Source organism: Vanessa atalanta, chromosome 3, assembly GCF_905147765.1.
Source record: "Vanessa atalanta chromosome 3, ilVanAtal1.2, whole genome shotgun sequence".
NCBI lineage: Eukaryota > Metazoa > Arthropoda > Insecta > Lepidoptera > Nymphalidae > Vanessa > Vanessa atalanta.
This window is the reverse complement of record NC_061873.1, coordinates 10,806,818-10,830,649: the sequence shown is the minus strand read 5'-3', so window position 1 is coordinate 10,830,649 and position 23,832 is coordinate 10,806,818. Positions and strand designations below refer to the sequence as shown.

The 23,832-nt window shown below is 33.1% G+C and overlaps 1 protein-coding gene across 5 annotated transcripts in view; it reads right to left on the bottom strand.

The window, feature by feature from the left end:
- LOC125077196 (sodium bicarbonate cotransporter 3) overlaps positions 1-23,832 on the bottom strand; it is a 69,224-nt gene that overhangs the window by 26,449 nt on the left and 18,943 nt on the right. Inside the window, exon 1 of one of the 5 annotated variants that reach the window (XM_047689049.1) lies at positions 604-637. The exons of the other annotated variants lie outside the window; for them this stretch is intronic. The gene's annotated coding sequence lies outside the window, so the exon portion shown is untranslated. Of the gene's footprint in view, positions 1-603; positions 638-23,832 lie in introns of those variants that run through there. 5 annotated transcript variants of the gene reach the window in all.

Here is a 23,832-nt window from a genome sequence, read left to right as displayed (position 1 = left end):
AAGACCCTTGAGGCGTATCTGAACACAAATACAAGGCAATGTAATACAAATGTAATTTATTCTTAAACAACAAGGAAAGGAAATCAAAGAAAATTCGATAAAAAAAAACACTTAAGGTCTCATTACTAAAACATCAATTTCTTCCCAGTCTAAACAAACATTTGTTCAGAGGACTTCGTATTATAATGAAATGTTTGCAGCGGTACAGTATTAATAAATATTAACCGTTTTTCTAACTACCCGTTCTGGCTTCGCACGGGTAGAATAAGTGTCCTTATTCGTTTATAAATAAACGTATTTAACATTTATATTGAAGGACAATGATATGATGATGATGACAGAAACAAAATTGTCTTCAATGGCTTTGGGGCACGTGATAAACCCCACCGAAGTTGGATCGAATGAATAGTTCAGGAATACATAAAGGAATAACAAAAAAAAAAACATTCATTTTAATTTAACTAAATATTATGTTGTAGAATAATTAAATATTTATCCGTTTAATTTAGTAGAATCGTAATACTGTGACAAAAAATATTTCACCAAAACAAAGTCACAAAATGTACATTAGAGATTTAAATAAAGGGAGATAAAGAGGCTTACCTCAAGCAACTTCACAGTCAACTTAACAGTCGAGACTCCACACGTAGAAAAAAACTCAACTTCGAGATTAAAATATAATTTAATATTTCTGAGACAAAAAAGATTTCATAAAATTAATTTTATGAGATTATAGAACTATACTATTTTAAAACAGCTGGACTCTTTATTAACTATTTTGACATTAATGCATTCGTCAGCATTTTTCTAAAAATTTATTCACAATACGACAGTCCGTTCGTAAGTGACTAGGCATCGGTATATTACGGTTCTGTTTCATGAATCAATAATCCACCTTTTCCCGTGTTTACTGTAGGATATCCCCTACTAAAGGTTTTAGAAAATATTTTTATATTGTAACATGATGATTGACCAGTTTATAATAGAGCCTTGGAAAATAATATATTGAGATTTCTATTTTATTAAGTAATGTAAGGTACATATTATCTTATTTTACATTTTGATTAAATATAGTAATAGGTCATAAATGTCCTGTCTGCCCCAGTTCGGCTTCAACTAGACAGAAGTCTCATCCCGCAACCTCCGTGCCGAGGACGTCCATTGCAGTAGTTTTAGTGGGTATGAATCCTACATTACCCAGTGCCTCCCCCAGGGGTCCCGGTACCTTACTGAAGGTTTGCACTGCGTGAAAAAAAACCTTAAGTCAGATTTTCAGCCTTTAGTTTCATCAAAATATGGATTTTTGCAAAATTTCTTCCGACACACGTTATTTAACTCACGATGTTTTCCGTCACCGCAGAGCTCGATATAATTTATAAACAGTCAGAGGTGCTTCATCGAATTTGACTCAAGATTTTTTTTAAAGTGAATGTAAACTAAAAATAAATAGCGCCTGCTCTATTCGAATCCACGATCGATTCCTCCGTATTCTCTACACTAGGTCATTCTAAGTTTCCGCATTTCATTACTGAATTGTAATGAAATTGTATATTATATTTATAACCTTCCATGGGATTCAAGCTAGCTTCATAGCAAATTTCTAACTCAGTTCAGTGGTTTAGCCATGAAAGCGTTATAGGCTTCATTATTAATTCATCTAGTGCTCGGGGATAAAAAAAGCATCGCGCGGAATTCTGCACGTGTCAGATGAAAAATGCCAGTTATGGTGTATCTAGACCGCATTGGAGTAGCGTGGTGAAAGAGCTCCGAACCTTAGAAATGAGAGGAAGTCTTAGTCCAGCAGTGGGAAATCTCCCACGTACAGTCTATAAGTGTACAAGTTGTTACTTTACTGTACATAGTAATTAATGAACTTTGTTTCGTCATTGAAATCATAAAAGCTTGAAGCATTGAAGCGGGCTCCACGTGTCTAAAATAGTTATTTAATTGGACAATGCATTTGCCAGTCTCGCAGGTGCCATAACATTTTCAAAACGCAATAAAACAAAATAGAAGAATAATATTTTTAGTAGCACTTTGTTTGTTTTTGTTTTTGCAAAGTGTCCGTCCGTCCTCCTTTTGTCATTTCGCTTATTGTCTAGTTTCTAGTTTATAAGCATTCATTCGAATTGTAGCGTTAGGCCATTTTATGCGACTAGAGTATTTCAAAGAATTCATTGTTAGCAGTTGTGTCCATCGATAGGAGGACGAGCAACCTTGCCGTAATTGGTCACCACTGCCCATAGACAGTGGCGCCGTATGAAAATATAATCATTCTTTATATAACTAATTGGTGGTACAATCTGGCAACTGAGATCACTCACTGACACATCAAACTGGAACACAACGATACTAAATTTGAATTTGACAACCTCCGTAGTCGAGTAGTGTGTACATCTACCGATGTATGGGTACGCCACTTCGAGGTCCCGGGTTCGATTCCCGGCCGAGTCGATGTAGAAAAAGTTCATTAACTGTCTATGTTGTCTTGGGTCTGGGTGTTTGTGGTACCGTCGTTACTTCTGATTTTCCATAACACAAGTGCTTTAGCTACTTACATTGGGATCAGAGTAATGTATGTGATGTTGTCCAATATTTATTTATTTAAATTTCTGCTTGGCGGTAGAATACATGATGGATGGCCAAATTAGTTTCTGTGAAACTGACCAACTAGAATGATTAGGGCCGTGGATTCAAATTCGGGTAAACATTAATTAGTTTCTATGTGCTTTTTGTCAGTAATTTATCTGCATGTGAAAAATGAAACTTTGCTACATATTTCTTGGGGATAATTTCGGGATGTTTTATATTCACTTTATAGTATTCCGTTGAGATTTAGTAGTCCTATAGTGTTCGTGTTTCATAATATTCAATGTACAATGCTGTTCTGGAAGTGATTTTGTTGTATAACGCTATCTCACTTTCAATTAAGCCCCCCGAGAGACTACAGCACTATACAATTAAATGTTTGTTTTAATTTTATGAAAATTAAATACTAACTTGATCAAGTCCAATATGCAAAAATTAAAATTCCGATGAATTTCATTACAAACAAATAATAAAAAAATTGTTATCCATATACCAGTCATGTACATCTACGTACAAACGTACATGTTTACACACACACACACAGTCACAACTTTGGAACTTTAAACGTTTAGTCAAGATCAATAATGACAGTTTTAATTGTGGAATTACCGATTCAATATACTCGTAAGTGGCATGTCTGTTTATGGTGCACATATATTATTTGTGGCCTCGTGTAATTTAGTTGCAGCCTCCATTGTAGTCGGATGCATTTCGGCATCATGTGGTACTAAGTGCATCGAATTGAGGTCGAAATATATTTGAATATGTTGAACTGTAACTGCCTAAAATGGTAATAGCTTCCATTTGAGGCGACGTCATTTTACAGACTATTTCGCTAAATATGGTCGTATTTAATGTATTGCGTCTGTTAAAGGAACGCGAATATTACTGAAAAAATAATCCATTATAAATAGGTAACATTTGTTTGTATGTTGGTAATCCCCGGAACTAATGATGTCAATTCAACAAAATGTTCACTGGTAGAAAGCTATGTTTTTCCAGAGTATATTATACAGGATATAAATTTTATTAATATCATACAATTTATTTTGTTTATATGTTGCACCCGTGCGTAGCCGGGTCACTGGTTTGTAATAAAGTAAAATGCTTTATTGAAGTTGATTTTTAAAAATATTTCACCGGTACCGAATATTTTACGACATTAAATATTTCACGAACTAAAATGGTTTTTTATTTACATTATATCTATGTAATTAAAAAAAACTAAAAATGTTTTTTTTTTTAATTTACGTCACATAGTCGATTTCTAAATACTTTTAAAAACTTTAGATAATATTTTGAAGTTTATATCGCGATATCTAACGTCACTTTTGAGAATCGAAAGAAGCACAGGCGGATTGCCAACCATTCGTTATTATAAGCTTTGGAAAAATAGCGCCTTCGTGAATTGTGAACTAACTCCACAAAAGCTCATAATTCACGGTCACGCAATTTTATAGAATGAGACTATTTTTATTCTATTCGTTTTAATTACATTCTACTAAGTAGGGATGTCATAGATAAACATAAGCGTTAATGTATCACTTAAATAAATAAACGTAATAAATAAACTTTTTGTACGAATCTGTTACGTTTAAAACAACAATTTTTCTTTCACTAATTTTTACAGACTGGTAGCATGAATCGAAAATTAGATTTTGAAAGCGATATAAAGAACGATGTATTTTTAAGAAATTCAATTAAATCGTTTTAATAACGAGAACATTTTAATTTTGTGCTAGTTGAAGTAATTTTTAATGGCGAAAAATTAAGCCTCAAATATTGTGAAATTACTGTATGAGTTTAATAATAATCACCTTAAAATCGTTTTAATTGAAGAAGCGTTTTAGGTAGATGTTTTCTTTTTCTTAATGTTGCGTCTAAGAATAGCGCAAAGTTTTATTACGTTTTCCATCGGCGAAGTATTTCAGGCTATACATACTACGCGTCATACTACTATGTGCGGACTCACTATTTTTGTATCAGAGCAGATACACAACATATTTTATTTTTTTATTATTAGTGATTTTACATTTACAAGAAAAAGACTCAGCATTGTATAACTATACAAGACCTATACGTCGCTTATGAGTAATGTTAAAATTAAAAAAAAGGAACAGTGAGTAAATTTTTATTAAGATATTAATTGTAAATACGTATGCCTTGGTGGTCTTCTGGTTAGATAACAACCGCCACCCCGAGGTCTTGAGTTCAAATTTCTATTTATCATTTTTGGGCTAAGGCCTTCTCTGCCTTTGAGGAGAAGGTTTGGAGCATATTCCACAATGCTGCTCCAATACGGGTTGGTATGAAATTAGACACATGCAGGTTTCTTCAAGATTTTTCCTTCACCGCCGAGCACGAGATGAATTATAAATACAAACTAAGCACATTAAAATTCAGTCGTGCTTGCCTGGGTTTGAATCATCGGTTAAGATGCACGCGTTCTAACCATTGGGCCATCTCGGCTTTCTATTATAATTTCTCAAAAAAATAAAATCGAGTCAATTTAAAATCGAGTTTTATTTTGATCACATTTCATGTTTTTCTAATGTTGTCTATAATTAGAAAAACAAATCCAGTGACCGACTTAAATTTATGTTGCACGATTAACCCGTCAGCTGTTACTGTGATTTACGGAATGTAAGTTTGTATAAATATAAAAAAGGTTTGAAGGGTCAGTGGACCGGGGCTATTTTATGTACATGGGACATGACATCTAGATAATATGGTTAGCCCAGGAGTGGTTTGACCTTTCGAACCAGCGTCTATCGTTGAAGGTGACTTACTAAACGATAGGCAATCTGCTTTTAAAATAGGTATCATAAACGATATTTACAGAACCTTTGAGAATCGTGACTCGTATGACCAAGTGAAAATTCCCTTCTGCTGTAATGTTTCATGATAAGACATCGGAATGTCTTCTCGAGCTGGAGAATTCAATGCTTCATATTGCAAGGGTATATAGGATTCTATACTAGGGTAGGCGAGAAAAATGCCTTTATTATTATTTCGCTGATATATGATTTCAATGAAAAACTATTTTTATAACAAACCATATACTTGGTGGTGGTGTGGGTATCAACCGCTCGTGGATATTCTACCTCCAATCAGCAATACTTAGCATTATTGTATTCCTGTTTAAAGGGCGAGTGAGCCAGTGTTACTCCAGGCACAAGGATAATGAAACTTTGGAGATGTGAGGTATGGTTAATATTTAATTACAGCGCCGCTGTCTATGAGCGGTGGTGACCACTTACCATCAAGAGGCATCAAAAATCTAAGTGATCTAAAGCATGTATCTTTATACGTAGATATAAATACATATACATCAACGTTAAGACACTGTAATTTCGTCTTGAGAAGGAAAATTCTTCCTGCTTCATATTACAAGGTTGTATAGAATTCTTTATAAGGGATTTTCCTTTGTAGATTACGTCGCTTGTCAATTAAGTAATTAACTAATTACGTATTACATAACACAAATAGTACAGACTAAGGCTTGAGATGATGAGTCCATTGTACCTTAACATAAAATAATATATTTTTTTAAGTAAAAAAAAAATGTAATTAGTGACTTCCTCTAGGTTTTACGAACCAATGGTAACACGTGAAGGCTTAAAGTACTCGTATAGGTTTTTGTGGTTTTAGATAATTATATATTGAATTTTGAATACGACCACTTATATTTTGCTTTAATTCTTTTCTGTTTTCATTTAATATTTTTTGATAATTGTTTGGTATACTCTGTATCTATTAAAAGACCTGCTAAATACCTATTTTGATGCTCGATAAATACCTAGTTTCCACACGCGGTGTGAGGCTTCAAAGATGCGAGGTACTTAGTCCTTCTCTTTTCCCGATACGACATTTTAAAAGCTATTATTTCGCGCAATGTTCCGAATAAAAACCAGTGTTTCGTTTTTCTTCAGTTCTTTCATGAATAACCAATAATCCATATACGAGTTACATGTGTATGTCGTAACTAGGACAGCGTATAATATATTTAATACGTTATTTACCTTCGTATAAACACAATTTTATTACAAGTGTGAGAATGAGTGATCATTTCATACCAGGTTCTGTGAAAGTTCGACTGGGTAGGTACCACCCACTCATCGTGTATTCTACCGCTAAACAGCTATACTTTGTATTTTTATATTCCTGTTTCGCAACTGGATCGAGGTAGTAGGAACTATGAATTTTGAACTATGACTTTTAGATAGTAGAACGACTGTAGAATATTGTATAAAGGAGAAAAGTTTTCTGATATCAATCAAATAGATACACAGTATTCAAATCATGACGACGTTTCATCGTCAATTCGGCATGTAAATCTTACCAGGAAGACTCATCAAAAAACTCAAAAACATAACCTAACAAATATGAGGTATTATAAATTTCGATGAACCTTTAATGCTTGTTGACTTCCAGGCAGGAGACATAACATACATATATAACTGTATTTAACTAACATGACTGTATTTTTAGATGTTGAAAAAGAGTAACTACTGAGTTTCTTGCTCATCTCGGTAGAATCGACATTCCGAACCGATGGTATCTTTGCTTTAAATAATTTGTTAAATGACGATTCAAAAGTGCTTGTAAAAGCCTACTTGAATAAAGTATATTTTGATTTTGATTTTAAGTTGTCCATCCACCAGTATAGTTGACCAATCATATATGTAAAATTTTGTCAAATTATATAACTAAATAATAGTATAATCACTAAAGGTTACGACCGCGACCACGGCGACGCCAGGAGAGGCCAACACGGACGAAAATGGCGTGATCAACTGGACTCGCCCGATAAGCACTGACCACGAAAGCACCAGATTGCAAGCAGTGGGATCATTGCCCAACAGTGTTATATTGGCTCCCAATAATACTAGTACTTAAACATGAATATAATATGTTAAATACATGTAAAGAAAAAATGTAATTTTCTTTCATTTGAATTGCGCGCATCAAACTTATCGAACGCGCAAACTTTCATAGCTGACAAATGAATTTTATAAGCTATGAAAAAGATAACCTAGAAGCATATCGTGATTGTGAAAAATAAAGTATCCTAATTGTGATTTAGGAACTGATATTATTAATAATAACATAAAATGTCGTTTCTCTTCTTACAGATGCGTAATTATTATTATTGTAAAGCAATAAGTAAATACACACTTTTACTTCATTTTTATTATTGTTATATAAAATAACCAACAAATCTCTTCTTAAAGAGAAACTTAGTTGTTTTTGACTTACCGTGTCGTCCTAATCATAAAAAAATATATCAAAAAATATCTTATATACATTTTAGCGGTTGACCGTTGAATTGTAACTAAATCTCGGTTGATAGTTTTATTTAAATATTTGTTTTATTTAAGATATTTGTTTATCCCCAACCTTCTTAATAATTGAACAGTTCTAGATAGAATTGGTAGAAAGGACAGAGGTAGAACTGAAGTTTGTTCAATTATGTTAAATATTGGACCAAACGTCCATAATAAATGTCTTACCTGACTGAGAATCTTAGACCTCCGGTATTTTTGAATTCAAGAGCCTCGGTCCCAATAAATTATTCACAAGAGATATTCTTACAAATAGGTACTCGTGTTCCGAGTTTCGAGGGTCGCTTGAAAAAATTAATGAAACCCCAATGCTGGCTATAGATATTATTGGTTATTAGAATCTTTGTATACAGTCGAGAATGGTCTCTATTGGTGAAAGCACTTAGGGCGAAATTGGAGTACTTTGACTCTTTGAATTTTTTTTTATTCGGGTTCCGTAGACGATATCGAAGTTTCCATAATTTATTTTCTGTCTTTTTATTTGTTTTTTTCGTATTATTTTCTTCAGTATTAGAACAAACCGTTTGAGTATTTAGATATTGTAATTAGTTAATATAATTCGCGTTGTGATTTTTTTTTCAATATATTAATGATTTTCTTGCTGGTTCTTCTCGGTACAACGATTTCAACGGCATCAACTGTTCTTAACTGTTGATTGCTTGAAAATTTAATTGATGAAATTATTAGTGGCAATTCTAAAGTGCTTGTTTGAATATTAATCTTGATTTGTTTTTTAATAATTTAGATAGAGGATTTAAATTATGAAATATAAGGTATTTTTTTCGATTTGCACCGTTTTTTTTCAATCTAGGTTGAAAATTTCTTTACTTACATTTTAAATGCAAAAGTAGCACCTTCTTTCAATCAACTTATCACGACGGAATCACTGAATCGATAGTAATGAAATTCGATATATAGGTATCTTAGAAAAAAGGACTTAGATATAGATTTACGACGGAATAATTGACGCAGACGGAATCACAGGTGAGTGCTAGAGTTATAAATACTGGATTAACTTTCGGTCTTTTTAATAAAATTTGTCAAAGTCGAATGTGATTGAAAATTTGTAATTCAACTTTTTTTCCAATCGTTTCTGACGGTAAAGGTTTCTTCTATTGCGTGTACTACATAGTTATTTTAAATGAAAAAAATAGTATGTTAACTGAAAAACACGACCGCAAAATGTTTAATAGCCATATTTGATGTAGACTATAAATATATAACATTTAAAGTATTAATGTATTGTACCATGTGGCCAAAGACCACTTGGTCTACTTATAACGGTAATGATACGTTCCTGATTCTGTTTGATCCAACTTCCACTATTTCTCACGAAAATTATCCTCGTTTTAATCGTAACCGTTAGGCTATTCTGTAATAAGAAACTCGAAGCTCACCGCAAAACACGAGCTTGAAATGTCAGAATGATTATAATAATTATAAAATTTATAGGATACGCGTATAAAAATGGCGTATCACAGTCAGTCGGCTGTCGATATTTCACGAGTGAGATACAAAGTGATTTCTACTAGAATCGCACTGCTGAAGGCTAATTCTATATTTGCCTCCCCCAGTATTAACCCGTCTTATGTCGGTTCGTTTTTAAGCATTTACGTAATGAGACTATACACAACAGCAATGCTGCGCTGCAATTTATTTAATTTTCATTATTAATAAAAGTAAAATCTGTATTATTCTCATAGACACTTTCAATTTATATGAAATTTGGAATGTATGTATTTTGTTACTCTGTATTAGAGTAAAAACTTCATAAAAATCACATCTTACCCGTAGGTAATTTTTTTAACCAAATACTATTCATATTTTTATCAATACGTCATTCGTTTTGTATTTGTTGTCTGTGGTTCCAACTAATCTCTTTGTTCAACCAACAAAGGTACGTACAGTTTATTTGAAAAACAATCGGATCTTGATCATTGCTTCTGGCAACGATTAAAAAAACATTTACCAACTAGATTGGTTTTTTAGCTTCATTCAGTGCTTTCGTTGTAAAAAGGTACATACAGTCTAGTCTATCGAAAATGTATCAATAACTTTGACCTCAATATATTCAGTATTAAAAGGTCAGTGATGTTAGTTAAGTACAGTTTAATACTTCAGTAGTAAATGCGTCTTTTTTAATTCTATCTTTGTAATTTCCAGAGATCAGGGGACGATTCTACGAAGTTATAACAGTTATGATATGTTTTCGATTCTATTCCGACCAAACTTTACAAAAACATCCCAGGTTAAGCGTAAATGAGGGCCAATTCTACTATTAAGATACAATTCTGATTATATTCCGATTCAACTTCGATGGACGATAAGGTGACAATTTGTTAGTAGAATTAGCACCCTGTTGTTTACTTTGATGTATCTTTCTATTGTTTAAGTTTGGTGGTTTGATGCGTGCATGTGTTTTATTTTAGCATTAAATTTTTAGAATTACAATGTGCTCTCTGAGTTTTTAATTGTGGGATAATGCTAATTTATGATAAAGATAAATATTATTCAATTTAATAAACATCTATGAATTCTATTAATCGTCAATAAAACTTTAATAATATGGGCAAGTTACCAAATAAAAATCCAAAACGGTTTTTGTGTCTACAATGTGAATATTTTAATTGTATTATTAAGTTTGTGATGTTCCATACAGTTAAAGTTTTAGTATATTTGACGTTATTTAAAAAAGGGGAAGTTCTGCCAAATAGGTTGCCTGGGTTGTTAAAAATATTAAATACTTTGGCAAATTGCCACCAATCATGGGAACTAAGATCCTCGCGCCAGTTATTAAATACCACAGATAACCTTTAAATCGGAAACGCTGTTGGTGGTAAAATTTTGGAGGAACGGATTAAGACTCAGGACTTCATGCTCAAAGTTACGAAATTAAAAAAAATATTTATCTATTGAATTGAATGGTAGCAAGAATACTAGCAGCATTTCCCCGTTGAATCGCAATTCCGATCCTTTGGGTAAAAAAATAACCAGCTCTCCTGTCACTTGTGGAGGCAATAAGGCGGGGTCTTATACTTTTAATGAAACTTATTGCACTACTGCTGGAAGGTCAAGCTGTTTCAATAGCAAATGGGACAAAACTATTATTTGAATAAAAGATAAATACTTGGATTGTTTCTCTGGTATGAGTCGGGGCCAGCGTGACAACGCGTGTAGCGTCCCTCACAAAGGCCCGGCCTCGTTTACAGGGTACTAATGTTAGTTCATCAAGTCTCTTACCATCATCGCGACTAATTTTAAATTTAGTTAATTTCCCACTGCTGGGCAAAGGCTCTCTCCCTCTGAGGAGAGGGTTTAGAGCATATTAAATCACGCTGCTCCAATGCGGGTTGGTGGACACATGCAGATTTCCTCACGATCTTTTACTTCATCGCCGAGCACGAGATGAATTATAAACACAAATTAAGCACATGAAAATTCAATGGTTATTGCCTGGGTTTGAACCCGAAATCATCGGTTAAGATGCACGTGTCAGATTAATTAAGAAATAAATAAATAATTAGACAATTACAAACAAGGCTTACACTATGTATTGTATGTTTTAATCAATTCTGTAATAATAATATTTTAATTTAAGTTATTTTTAAATTGTATTGATAACATTGATATTTAAATAAGAGGGTACTTTGACTTTTCTGTTCAATATTGTGAGTCACGTGATTCGTAGTGAGGCTTATATAAGTGATGGAAGCTCTGTTCAGAACACTTTAGTTGGGACTACGACTTTTTACTATTCACTTTGATCCTGGACCAGCAAGGTGCTAATATTTAAGGTACGATATAATTTTGTGATATAGTATAATTGTTACTGCTTGTTATATTATTGATGAATATATGAATCGTGTTTTTGCAATTATCAATATACAAAATTAGTATTATATATAGAAATATATAAGAAAGTTAGTATAATTGTGTTTAACTAACATGATTGTATTTTTGGATATTGAAAAAGAGTAACTACTGAGTTTCTTGCCGGTTCTTCTCGGTAGAATCTACATTCCGAACCGGTGGTAGTTTCACTTTAAAATAGATTGTTAATTACGATTACTACAGTTATTATAATGGCTAAATAAATATTTGTGTTTCGTATATAATCTATTATTGTCTTATAACCTTAAAATATAATAAAATAGAAATTATCTTAAAAATATCCTGACATAATGTATTAAGGCTCTCTCTCTTAAAAAAAAATCTAACACACGCGTTCTAACCACTGGGCCATCTCGGCTATAGTTAATCACTTAATGTTAATATTTCTTATTTAATTAAAGTAAGATGTTGGTAAAATACCTGATATAACGACACATGTTCTCTTAACTGTCATTTAATTGGAAATATGGCAAATTAAATAATAAATCATAAACTTCTTCGTGACACAGATCGCGTATGTTATTTAGTAAGGGTTGAGCAAGTCGGGTCTCGTTTGGTACAAGTATGTTGACACCTTCGTGCTAATAAGCTTGAGATAAATCACCACCGCATATTGTAATTCAAATTCAATGATTTACATTTAGCTGTTCCCACGACTCTGTTCGTGTCAACCTTTGTATATCTTATGTTAGTTAGTGTAAAAAAGTACAATGTAAAAAAATTATTAGGACCAGTGGCTTGATTGATAGAAAACTAAGCAGTGTTTAATGTGATATCCTATATAAATTAATACATTTTCTTTTTTATATAGGTGGGCGAACGAGCAAATCAGCCACCTAATGGTAAGTGGTCACCACCACCTATAGACACATACGCCGTAAGAAATATTAACTATACCTTACATCGACAATGCGCCATCAAACTAGGGAACTTCTTTTCTTTTGGAAGTGTGCATAGTCGGGCAGACCAGAGCAGGGCGTCACGGTAGCATACGAAAGCAATTCTGTGTATCCCGCTGAAGGACGGAACAGGGTATCGCTGGTTTTTTAGTGGGTATTCCAGGGTACCAGAGCGCACTCGGAATCTTGGTCACCGTTGAATCCCACATCCCCCCACCCCCACTTCCACGTGGGGGAAACGCGTAACGCGTTCCAGCGTGGTCAAAAAAAAGGTAATTATGTCCGCTGAACCGACTTAGATGAAATTTGTTATAGTATTAGTTTCGGTCCCGAGGACATAGGCTACATTTTTTAATTCACTCCTAGAGGGGCTAAAATGGGGGTGATAGTTGTGTGCCATAGTTATAGTTTTTAAAATTTCGCGCGGGTAAAGCCGCAGGTTCCGCTAGTCTATATGATATATTAAGCGCTTTAAGTTAAATATGACAACACTGTAGCTGTATGCTGCGTCGTGTAATTATTAATTAGTCATGCATATTATTTTATGTGAGTGAATATGCATGTCCAAGGAGATATTAACATTGATTAATGTATAGACATGATAAGGAATAACCGTGGAATTTAAGAGCAACATTTTTTCACGTAACCTTATGTAGTAGCCCTAGTCTCCAATACTCAGATATCATAATTAATTATATCACATTATTATATATAATGATTATAATCGAAGCTATTAATTTGACTCTATTATGTACTTATATAATAGTATTGTTATAATTAGTTGTTTAATAATTTGTTAGACTGATACTATTTTATTTGGCACATCATTTAAGACTGGCGCAAATACATATAAGTACATACATCTTTATTTAAAAAGATTGATCCGTCACAAGAAATAATGAGAGGATTGCGAGGGATTGAAAAATATATTTGTTGGAGAATTATTATAAAACGTGATTTTGTTTATTTTTTTTATTTTGTCATCTTAAACTACTGAAATTACACTGAAACACAAACTTTTGGCACATGTATTGAGTACACTTTTTTATTCTTTTTAAATCGCTACTAATAAATGTAGATTCACTTAATTTTTACACATGAAATTTATAACAATAGACGCAACCCGTTTCAGAGAAGGATTAATATACTACATATAATATATTCCATAGCACGACTCGGTAGCGGAAACACGGAAGCGAATATGAGCCGTTGAATTTATCATACTTTCATTGCCAATTTTTCCTTTTGTAACATTTTAAGTAGGAATCACTGTTTCAATAATGCAAGCCAAGATTGTAAGTAGTATTATTATTACACATATTTATTTTTTTATGTATGGATAAGGTTACACCATCAACGTATCACTAAGCACTTAAAATTAACAAGATTCAAAATGTCTTTAAAGATGTAAACAGCATTATATATATACGGTATATTTATATATATTATAACAATAAATTCAATAGAAGTCACAACACATAACGAAGAACGAAACACATAACGGTAACTATTACATTAAACACACTATTTATTAAATAGATTCTCAAATGAATTGAATTTTGATATAATATACTATAAAATATAATTGTGCTAATAATAAACTATAGCAAGCTATGCACGTTAACTAAATAATAGTGCATTTTAAATTTTTGAATCTTATATTGGGAATTCATACTGAAAAAAATGTACGGTTATTATTAGAAAAAAAAATTCTTTAATCGAAATTTTGATACACAAGAGAATGAGAAGATATATAGGTACGACATCAATTTTAAATAAATAATTTAATTATACATTTTATTAATTATAAAAAATAACTAGAAACAAAAACAATAAATTGATTAGATACATACTACGGCTCATCTCGCTTTCAGGCGTAGAAATATTACTAACATTAAAATTGAATTAAACGAATCTCGAGATATATTTATATTAAAAATGGATCATCGACATCCCTTTGAAGGCGTCGAAAGAGCAATTTCATTACAAGGTTAAAAGGAAAAGCTACTTTAAAAATAAATACAGTACTGTTTTTGTTGATGTTATATTTCAGAGCGTGTCTGAATATATTAGGTATATATTGCTCACTTGCTCTAGCGGTTTCGGTTGCGTAATAACCTCGTCACAGCTTTGATTATTATACGGTCATAGAAATGTTATACAACCCAATTGAATTCCTGGACAAAACGCAAATCTTGTCAATAGATTATACCCGATGGTACTGTCGACTATGCGAATACTTTTTTGCTAATATTGGTGAAACTTTAAGAGGAAAGGACTTACATAGTTTGGAGTGAACCTTTTCGTGGTTTAGCTCGTGAACCTGGCCCAGTTCATTGGTTTATTTACTTAAGCAGTCCAATAATTTCGCACGTCGCTTGGGCTTCACAAAGAGTAGAGTTTAATTTGCCGTATTTAGAAGGTAGCGGTTGCTAAGCACACACAGCTGCCTAATCTTAAGGGACGTAGGGAGACAATTTACCACCCTTCAATCGGTGTCGTGCGATCGATAGCCGTGGCGTGACTCCTGTTTGGTTTCATAGATTATCGGTGATCCAGCACTTTCAAGTTACGCTCCAAACCTTGCAACGGAGAGTGGTCTGCACAGTATGTTGCACAATGTCACACGATCAGTCGGTCGGACCACTCGAATGCCTCGGACAGCACGTGAAATACCTGAACATTATATTTGTGTTCGAATTGATTTTCTATTCGTTTTGTTACACAACAAAGCTCTTAGTGGGTAGAGGTACTTTCCTTAAAAGGTTTGGATTCAAGAAAAAATAAACTGGAGTACGTGTATAGTCAGTAGGTATGGTTTTATACGTATTTATAAATCTATCCGTCTTTGTCTATTACTATAGAGCGAAGAGTAAAAAACAAATTTTCCATTAAAATTGATGTCAACTCTGTTAAATTTTCCTATCTATCTTCACAAACATTTTTCTGTTATTTGCTTTTATATTTTCTGACAAGCCAACGCTAGTATGTCAATTCTATTTTGTGGTTTTTAAATAGAAAAGCTATATTGTAACACTAGTTTGTAACCGCGGCTGTTATCCATAAAGTATTTCTATTAAACATTTTGGTCAGTAACACTGTAGGACAAGCCAATAATAAGAGTATTTAAAATATTAGTAGGTTATTATAACACATCTACTGGAACAAGTTAGGAGATGTTCCTAGAAAGATGTCCTTCTTTTTTTATGTAATAGGTAGACGGACGGACAAATGAGATACCTGTATGGTAAGTGGTCACCACCACCCATAGACTTTGACGCTGTAAGAAATAATAACCATTCCTTACATTACACCAATGCGCCACACCATGGGAGCACCATGGGAGCTAAGATGTTATGTCCTTTGTTACCGACTTTAGATATTTAAATTTTGATACATTGTTTAATAAAGGGGAAATATACAATACTTTAATAAATCACAAACTATATCCTACAAATATTTTAGTATTTCAATTGATTCTTTCCGTTTAGATTTATATATTTATTTGATTAATAATATGGTATTTATTTTGACTAGATATTAAGCTTATAATTAAAGTCGGACAACCAGCCATTCGTTTGGCTAGATACGAACAAGAAAGGTGTGCTGGCTATATTATAAAAGTAGTAAGTGTTTTTAATTGTAATTAAAATCCTAACGTCGAAAAGTAAAATGTATTAGTGAAAAATAAAGTGTTGTGCAGTTTGAGTGATTAAAACAATAAGGCCGTAGCACTTGTGCCTGTAGGTACACTGGCTTACGCATCTTTCAAACCGGAAAACAACAATACTGAGTATTGGTGTTAAGCGGTAGAATATCTGATTAGTGGGTATACCTAACCAGACGAGCTTGCACAAAGCCACCAAGTAAATACCTGATCTATTTCAGGTGCAAAAACAGGTGCACTCTTTATTACCCGACTCTTATAATCCCTTTAAAATTTACCCGTTCATTTTCTTGTTAAAGTTTTGTGTAAATATATTAATATGGAGTTTCGATTTAATATTGTTACTTGTTTCCAAAATCCAATTTCGAGACCACATAAACAACGAACCTCCCACCGTTTCTGATAACTACATATTTGAGTTTGCGTTTGTTTTTCCTGTTCTACAAACGTAAAACTTTTAGCTATAAGAGAATATAACTTAATGTTTATTTATCACATGCGTTTAAATCACACATTGATGTGAGGCGCAAAGTTTTCTATAATTGCCTTCTAAAGCTTTATCTGAATTAAAGGAGTCTATATCAGTATTTATTACAAACAATTACAGACAAACCATGTCAAAATTTCTAGTAAAATTGTGTTTTTTTTTTCTTTTGTGTTTGCTACAGTTAGTTGTTGTGGGAAATACGTCACCTGATGGTAAGTGGTCACCACTGCCCGGAGACATTGGATTTAGATTGATTTGGAAGGAAATACTAGTGTAGTCAACCTTGGAAACTAAGCTCTGTCCCTTGTTCCTGTAGTTACATTGCCTTTGTTATTTTGGTATATAGGTACGACCATACAAATGGTCCACCTGATGGTAAAAGTTTAGAACTGCCCATAGTCATAAATAAAATTAACAGTCTGTAAATTTTACACCACTGGCTCCCTTTTGAGGAGAAAATTTGGAGCATATTCCACCACGCAGCACCAATGCTGGTCGGTGGATACACATATGGCAGAATTTTGTTGAAATTAGACACATGCAGGTTTCACGATGTTTTTCTTTCACCTTGAGCACGAGAAGATAATAAAAAACACAAATTAAGCACATGAAAATTCAGTGGTGTTTACCTGGGTTCGAACCCACAATCATCGGTTAAGATGCATGCGTTCTAACCACTGGGCCATCTTTTTTCTCGGACATTGATACTATAATAAATATTAATTTTATCCTCCATTATATTAATTCCTCATATCATCAATGCTCCAACAGTCCTAAGAACTCGGGAACTAAGACGTTGTATCTTGTATCTGTATTTATACTGGCTCACTCACACATTTAGCCGAATCACAACAATACTATGTATACTTTTTTGGCGGTAGAATGTGTTATGTGGAAAGGTACTAATTCAGTTGGGATGCACAAAATTAAAATTTTATTTATTTATACATACTTATTAATCGATATTCCAGTTCGATTCTCAATTGTGTGTGTTATTGTGTGTAAGATAGTCCATTAATTGATAAACATAGATTATATAAGATATAATGTAGGTATAATAACTCAGTAATGTTTAACTCGTATCGAATCGTACGACTGAACGCGCTATTCTCAGTAGCAACCAATTCAATTAGAATACATAATTATTTTAGTGTTAAATAGTCCATTGATTGAATATTGGATAACCCATTATGGACTACAAGTTACCGCCCGCAGGTTTGATTGCGTGTTAGGAAGAGGTTTTCATGATGACCGATTCAGTGGTTAGTTGGAAAGCGAAACAAACAAACGAATAAACAAATTCACTTTCACATTTATAACAATAGTAAGGAAGGCAGGATATCTTCGCGTGATAAACTTAAGTCTTTTTTTTCGAATGGACAGTAGCTGTAGGCCAGAATGGCCTCTACAGCGTCACCGGGCGGGTTAAACTTAAGGACAGTTCAGTAACTATATATACCAACCAATATAGCATACTATGTTAAACAAACACATATTTTAATCCATAGGGTGTAATGGAAATTAAAGAGCGGACTTCGAGTATTTAAAATTGTAAAAATTTTGGCTGTTACGGATATCTTTTTTTTATTATTTAAGAGGTAGGCGGACGGGCAAATGGGTCACCTGATGGTAACATGAATGGTAAGTGGTCACAACCGTCCGTAGACATTGACACTGTAAGAAATAATAACAATTCCTTACATTACACCAATGCGCCACCAACCTTGGGAGTTAAGATGTTATGTCCCATGCGCCTGTTACACTGGCTCACTCACCCTTCAAACCGGAATCCAACAATACTAAGTATTGCTGTTTGTTGGTGGAATATCTGATAAGTGGGTGATACCTACCCAGACGGGCTTGTACAAAGCCCTGCCACCAAGTAAATCACCTAGTAGATGTACACGTCGAAATTGATGGGATTTTTAAATAATTTAAAAGAATGACAATAAATAAATGAACACGAAATAAAATTATGTAAAAAAATATGTTCCGTTATTAAAATAAATGTATTTTTCTGCATATATTATGCATATTTAGAAACAAAATAGAATACGAGCTCCACAAGGGATTAGAGTGCTTCGGTAAGCAGGGAGCGTGATGGCATAAGAGAGCGTCAAGCCGCTTGCCGTCACGGGATACGAGTGCCGTACACGTACTTACCGATCTTAAAGCACGCTAATAAATGCTTAGCAACAAAACCATGACTCCAAAATAAATTTCATAAACAAAGAACCCCATTAGTGTGTTGTTCGCTGAAAGATTTCATTAAATTGGTCTTATTTACTCACCTCTGGTGCGACCGCTAAATAGGGCTTAGTTTGTATTGCTTCATGAAAATATAAGCCCTATTAGCTTACGATAGGGTTCAAATTATATATATAATAAAATTATATTAATTATATAAAGCAACTAAAGCGAATACAAAATCAAAAACGAACGCAAATTGCCGATAGTGCGAAACAAAGAGTATTTTTGTTAAAACGTCAAAAGTGCTTTTCGAGTCGCGAGCGTGTATCACTGCCAACTTCAGGCTATTTTTGAGAATTTTTGGACATTGACGTTAATTCCTCACTTTTCATTCATTTACTTAAAGTTAACCATCATAGTTAGATACCAATACATTTACAGTTGGGTTGTATATTATGTTTGTGTTGTACAATACAGTATAACATAACATAACATAACATAACATTAACAAATAATAGACATAATATACTTTTATAAGTGTATTATACTATTCGTTTATTTTTCTAAGAAACATGTATATGTACATATATTTAATTAATTAGAGTATGTCTTTATTAACGGCTTTTAGTATAATAAGTTTATTGTTTGTTAGTGTATTTTACATACAGTGAAAAACTAAATCCTAACATCATTTTCGTGGAGATCTTCCTTCTGTCAGTATACCGTCTAAATTAATCAAATTTTGTTATTCGAGTAATATTTGCATGTATTATCTTTCATATATAGACGAATGTACGTGTGTGTGTAAACTGAACTCCTCTGAAATTTTTCTATGAAGTCAGCATTGCTCAGATAGGACTCGGCAGGTGGCGTTGTGATCAGGTTTTTTATTTTATCGTACGAAGCGGAGCGGGTGAGAGTATTATATAGTATATTATGTCTATATTGTTTTTATACAGCGCAAATATTACAGAATATCTGCCCGGCAAGTCCGCCTTATTTCCATTTGTGTTGGTCATAAAGTAATTAATTTAATAAATAACAGCGAAGTTAAAATATGATAAAATGTAACTGATAGCAATGCTAATTAATCAATTTTCCTCGAAAGCAAACTCTCAATTAAATTTTGAGACAATTTCGTTTTAATGAACACTCACACTGGTACTCATCATAAAATACGACGAGTAAAAGTCACGTAAAGGAGAATGGAGGTAATGAAACACAACATTGTGGACTGTGGTACTGTTGCTAATGAATGACTCTGTTTAGGACCGGCGGTTTTTACGATCAGCATGAGACACATCCAAACGAACAAACTTTAACAGAGGATATATATTTTTATATTTATTCAGCTAACTTTCAAGCCGAGATGGCCCAGTGGTTAGAACGCGTGCATCATAACCGATGATTTCGGGTTCAAACCCAGGCAGGCACCACTGAATTTTCATGTGCTTAATTTGTGTTTATAATTCATCTTGTGCTCGGTTGCGAAGGAAAATTAATAAAAGAAATTCTGCCACATGTCTATTCCGCCAACCCGCATTGGAGCATCGTGGTGGAATATGCTCCAAACCTTCTCCTCAAAGAGAGAGGAGGCCTTTAGCCCAGCAGTGGGAAAATTTACAGGCTGCTAATGCTAAAAAAAACTTTCAAGGACTATCTTAATACGATACTTAATAATGTTCCTATTCTAACCTCAATTTAAGCGTTTCGCTTGTTTTGGGAGTTGATACGACGATAGCCTAAGGGGCCAGGATCGAATCTTCCTCTTTAACAAAACACGATGCTTGACGTACGGTAGGGTCGCTGTCACCGTTCTTTAGGTTGTTCGGCATAAACAGTACACCGGAGTTACACCATTTCATAGTCGGATAACAATTTTGTTGTTGTCAGAATTTGCGCTCTTATGTCATCGAAATTAAACTCATTTGAACAAACCGTTTTGCCAACAATTTTGGTTCAGAACGTTGTTCTGCCGTCTGTGTCTTCAAAGCATCGTCTACATCATATTTATCGTATTTACCTTTAAATACCGTAAATTATATAAGCAAATGTTCTTCTATTTACAGGTAGTCTCACCGAGCACTATCACATTGCACTATATTAGAAATAAGAATTATAATACATTTTTTTTTTAACTTTTATACAATAAGGAATTACTAATATTTTAAGAAGTAATATAGATTTTACCTTCACATTTACATTCACTGTATACGCTTAAAACTACGCCTCATTTTATTTTCCTATGTATTTTATTATAAATTAAATTTAGAATGTTTAAATTAGTGAATGTTTTAGTTGTGGAGAAAAATAAGAAAATTATTATTATTGAATTGTGATTAATTATTATTTGAATAATATTAAAAACTTTTAAATCAAAACGAAGAAATATAACTCACGCGCGTACATAAGTACATACATCCTTTTTTATCATGAAAAAATGAGACGTACGTACAGTACACACGGATTAAATGAAAACTTTAAGTTACACACTCGTTTCACTCTATATGTTAAATATAAAACGTTCACTCGAATACGACCTTGAAATTCTGCAAGAAACACGCCCAACGAGGTTTCGCTTTAATGACTTTAAAATGACATACAAGCTTCTTCTCCTCAACTTGTAAGTCTAAAATAATTACAAGAGCTATCTCTCCTAATTTCGCTCCCTCTACCTTAGTAAATAAACCTACGTTCCAAACAACTGTTAGACTAAATTTATATGTGTGTCAAGTTTTATCTGTGCGTTAATAGTCCGTCAAGACAAAAGATTTTATAAATGTTTATGTTCAACTGCGTTTTAAGATTAGCAGATACGACCTTGATATTCTACTAGTAACACGTTGAATAAAGTTTCACTGTAATGACTCTTTAAAATTACTTATTGATAATGATGTAGGTTCTGATTAGGATTAAATTTTAATTGTTTTAGTTTCAAATAATTTGTCGAAGTTACTTGCTGTTCTATAATACTAAAGTTTTGCAAACTGTTTCATTAATCACGCAATGAATGTTCGTACGGCGGTTTCAACCGCATAAAAGCTTAACACCGCGATACACGTCTATTGGATATCGTGGAGGCTCAAGTATCCTATTTCTGTTTGCTCGAGTAACAATCATTTGCGTGTGCTCCTGAGTTTATTAATACAACTCAAATCAAAGATATATGTACTATACATATAAACATATGTATAATACACGTACAATATTGTAGAGAAACACTGATTTTTTTTGGAGGTTTCTAAAGTGACAAAGTAAATAAACACATTTTTTGTGCTTACATTGCAAACGCTGGCTGACGAGATAGATCAAAATAATGTACTACAGTATATTGTACTCCTTAAAAAGGTCTTCAAAAAAATCCGCTATTGTATCTGTCTTTCTCTTAGGGATAACCCACAATAATCATTTTTTATCCTTTACTTATTACGAGATATGATGGCTTATTTTCGAAGCGATTTTAGGCAATACAGCATCAATCACACACAGCATACCACACCACCAAGACTTATAAAACACGTGACAGTTTATCACTACGGATGTAAAGTGCTTGATTACTATGATCGGCTGAGCGTACTATCTACGGAGAAGACGAAATTGCCAATATTCAGTTGCTCAGCAGCCGGTAATTCATTCTATTCCGTTTTGTGTTTTAGTTCCAATTGAAGTTACAGTGTTGTTCTATTGATGACTCTCATCGCTCTGTTGTTTAATATCACTTTCATAAATTAATTCCATAGTATTAATAAAATAATATAAAATTTGAAGCCAAATAATTTTATTTGCAGTGTGATTTTTGGCCTATTCTACTGTTATTTATTTGCACATGCAGGTTTCACGATGTTTTCCTTCACCCCTAGCACGAGATGAATTATAACCACAGATAATGCTTAATCAATGCGTTTAAATTCAATGGTGCTTGTTTGGGTTTGAAACCGCAACTTGGGCCATCTACTCTAGCACGGATGAAACCAACTTCCAATTAGTTATTTCCGTCATTATACAAATTAAATCAAACTATTAATCATCATCATTACATAGTATAGAACAAAGTAGCTTACCGAAGTGTGTGACTTTTTTTTTAATAAATAGATTGATTCAAGAGGAAAGTTTATATGTATAATACATGCCCAATATAGTAGAGAAACTGATAATTTTAGAGATTTATGAAGTGATGTCGTAAATAAGCACATTATTTGAGCTTACATTCCAAACGCTGGCCAAATCCTTTGAGATAGATCAAAATAATGTACTACAATATTTTAGGTACACCTTAAAAATATTAAAGATTTAAAACTCAGAGACATAGCGGTTTGTATTGTCTAATGACTGAAAAACTGCGATCGTTGTAAGAAATTCTGTAGTATATTTATCGGGTCGCTAAGTTTTTAAAATATTAAACATTCATATACTCGTTTAAATGATTGATCTCGTACAACGATACAGCAAAGCCATCGATAAAGTAATCACTCTTTTTGTATTTCCGGCGGCGTTTATGTGAAAGATGAAATGAAAAACAATATATGAAAAAGGTCAGGTCTTTTTGTAGTGCGAGTAAAAATGTACTCTATAATAGATGTAATATAGCTCCCCGTCTGTCCGTGACCACGGCAGATACAATCCTGTCGCAACATCGAGCAATTTAAAAGGTACGACATTCAAGCTTGGAAAATGAAAAAATAAATCGTAGTTTATATTTTATTTTTAGCGTGTACCTTGAATATTTTTTAAGGTCAAAGACTTTAAAAAAAAATATTTAAAATA